Here is a 3,240-nt window from a genome sequence, read left to right on the forward strand (position 1 = left end):
TCGCAGGCCCGCCCCGCGGTGGCTGCGTGAGGCTGCCGCCAGACGCCGGCCCCGGCCGGGCGCGGTTCCCCCCCCCCGGACCCGCCTCCCGCTGCTGAAGGAGGGCTGTGAGCCCCTCAATGTCTCCCCACCGGGCTGTGTAGGGTCACAAGAGGGAGGAGGAGAAGAGGATGAAGCCTCCCCCCCCCAAGTGGAGGGTGGGGAAGGGGCGGCAGGGCGCGGGGGCAGAGGAGGCGGCGCGGTTTGAGATAAGGAGAAGAGGGAAAGGAGGGTGAGGGGGGCACCCTGCCTCTGCACAGACCTCACCCGGGGAGATTCGTGCTCCCCACGTACCCCCCAGCCCAGCCCAGAAGGGCAGGGACACCCGACGGTGTCACCCCTGAAGCCACTGAGGAGCGGCCCCCACCCGCCCTCTTCCTCTCAGCGACAGCGGCTTTGACCCAAATCAGCCCCGTTTCGACCCAAATCAGCCCCGTTTCGACCCAAATCAGCCCCGTTTCGACCTAAATCTGCCCCGTTTCGACCCAAATCTGCCCCGTTTCTCACAGGTCCCAGCCCGTCCCCTTCTCCTTTGTGGGCTTTTGACTCTTGTTGTGTGTGTGAATGCTTGAGTTCAGCAGGGCTGCAAAGACATTTTGTGTGTGTGTGTGCATTTCTGACTTCGCAGAAGGCAGTACTTCCTCAAGATGTCAAAACCAGATCTGAGTCCATTCACAGCTCGTGAAAATACTTTGTACTTCCTCTTACTGTTTGGAGGGTTAAGTAAGGTTAAAGTTGTAAAAGTGGCTATGCGGTGCTTGGTTTCCCCCTTCCCCAAAATGAGTCTGTGAGTCTATGAGTCATTTACAGGAAGAAAGAAAAAAAAATATCGCCTACAAGTAACTATTGGAAGTACAGTATAGAAATACCAGGTTATTTATTCTTCACATTGGGGTTTTGCTTACTGAGCTCTAGATGTGAGATGCTGCAAGGCTGACCACAAAGCCATTGTAACACCATTGTCAGTGCACCCAGGAGTTCACAGCTTTGGGAAAATGTGTTAGAGAAAAATGGCCTCTGTGCACTGAGCAGGTGTGATGCTCTTGAACAAGGCAAGTTTTGCAGTGCTGTGGAGCAGAGCGGCTTGGTAGAGCTGCGAGCATGTAGGATCTGCTGCTGACTTGATCCTCTGGCCTTTCACACCAAGTCAGCAGAGCAGCAACACTTACATGCCCAAACTTGTTGTCTTTACCCAGGCTGTGGTCAGATATCCTTGAACTGTTCTCTTTTGGTCTGAAAATTCCAAATTTTCTTGTCAGAAAATAATTCAAGGGACAGAACTGGTCTATTAAAAGGCTTAGTCTTTGTTACAGCGGCACATATTTAATACAGCTATCCTTACAGCACCCGGCTTAGTGGAACACTAAACTGCTGGCTTGCATTTTTTTATCCGCAAGTCTCAAAAGTACCTTTTAAAAAAAGTAAAAAGCATTGCTCCACTTTCAAGCAGGAAGAACGGTCACGTGGAAAACTTGAACCAGGAGAGAGAACTGAACCTCAGATTCACAGCTAGCAACCCTTTTCCTTGCTTATTTTTCTGGGGCATGTGTTCTGACCACTGTATAATGGACACGTCTTTAACTGGCTGCTATTACAAAAAGAAATAGCTGTCTACCACCACTGGTAAATACTCCCGTTCTGTTAGTGTGTGTTACATATGCTCTCAGAATGCCTGCACTGAATGCAGCTGGAACTTAGCCAGAAGAATATTTTGATTATGGATGCTGATAGTGTTTAGGAATTAGATATGTCCAACTTTTAAATTCTGTCAAAACAAAGGGACTGTTATATATTGATGAAATGAGCTGTAGAACATCTACCCAGCTTTAGCGTCACATACTACCGTAAGACTGAAGTTGAACAGCCTTTAGGGAGAACGGCAGTTGAGTGATAGATTTCAGATTCTCAACTTTGGACAATGACGTTACAGACCAGGAATTAATTGTTTAGTCAGCTACTTGCGTATTGGCAATACCACAGTAACTATCTGTGTGAAACTGCTATGCCAATGCAGATGTGAGACAAATTCAATTTGGGACACATTTGGTAGGATTCAGATTCCTAAATAAAGCTCTTTCTTATCATTTGGACTCTACAAGGTGTCTTATATAGTGCCCAGCTTTTGCTCAGAAAAGGTGCAGAATTCTTACAAAGTTCCATCTCATATCTACCAGCTGCATGCCAGTACCTCAAACACCCTAAACTTTTTTTAGTAGTGTAGTAGTGTTTGGTTCTGGTACTTTCGTATGGGTGTCTCAAGCATCGCAAGAAGCAGTCAGGTGCCTACCGGGTAGTGATGATATGGACCAGCTACTACAAAGCTGTGTTATCACAGCTCAAAGCTACCTAGGCTCCACTGAGCCAAGACCTGAAGGGGTAAGCAGGAATATGCAGGGCATTTCAAGATGCCCTTGGTTATCTTGCTTTGTTTTCTGCCACTCTTATGGAAGCATGCAGATCTCTTCTAGGTCCTATGACCCATACAGGTAGCTCAGACAACTCAAGATACCCACTGCTGCAGAAGTCAATCTGTCTTCACTGCAATGGAAATTTCAATCCCTAGCTGAAGACAACTGCATACAGACAACAAAAATTTGGAAGTTTGAATCTTACATTGAATCCTATCCAAAACAATTTGCTATCTTAAATCTCAGGGGAATTTAACACATTTTATTGCACAGTTATGACAATGTATATGCAACCAGTAGTCATGGCTTAACTGAACATTGTAGCATAGCACCAATAACACATTTTTTAGATTCTGTCTGTAATTTGAAAGATAACATAGAGGTCTTTCTTTCTTTCTTTCTCTCTTTCTTTCTTTCTCTCTTTCTCTCTTTCTTTCTTTCTTTCTTTCTTTCTTTCTTTCTTTCTTTCTTTCTTTCTTTCTTTCTTTCTTTCTTTCTTTCTTTCTTTCTTTTAAATGGGAATGATTGAGTCATAAAATCATAGAATCATAGAATCATTAAGGTTGGAAAACACGTCTAAGATCATCTAGTCTAACTGCCCACCTCCCACCAATGTCACCCACTAAACCATGTCCCTAAGCACCACGTCCAACCTTTCCTTGAACACCTCCAGGGGCAGTGACACCACCACTTCCCTGAGCAACCCATTCCGATGCCTGACTACTATTTCTAAGAAAAAATGTCTCATAATTTCCAACCTAAACTTCCCCTGGCACAACTTGAGGCCATTCCC

This window comes from Aythya marila (assembly GCF_965140915.1).
Source record: "Aythya marila genome assembly, chromosome: 3".
NCBI lineage: Eukaryota > Metazoa > Chordata > Aves > Anseriformes > Anatidae > Aythya > Aythya marila.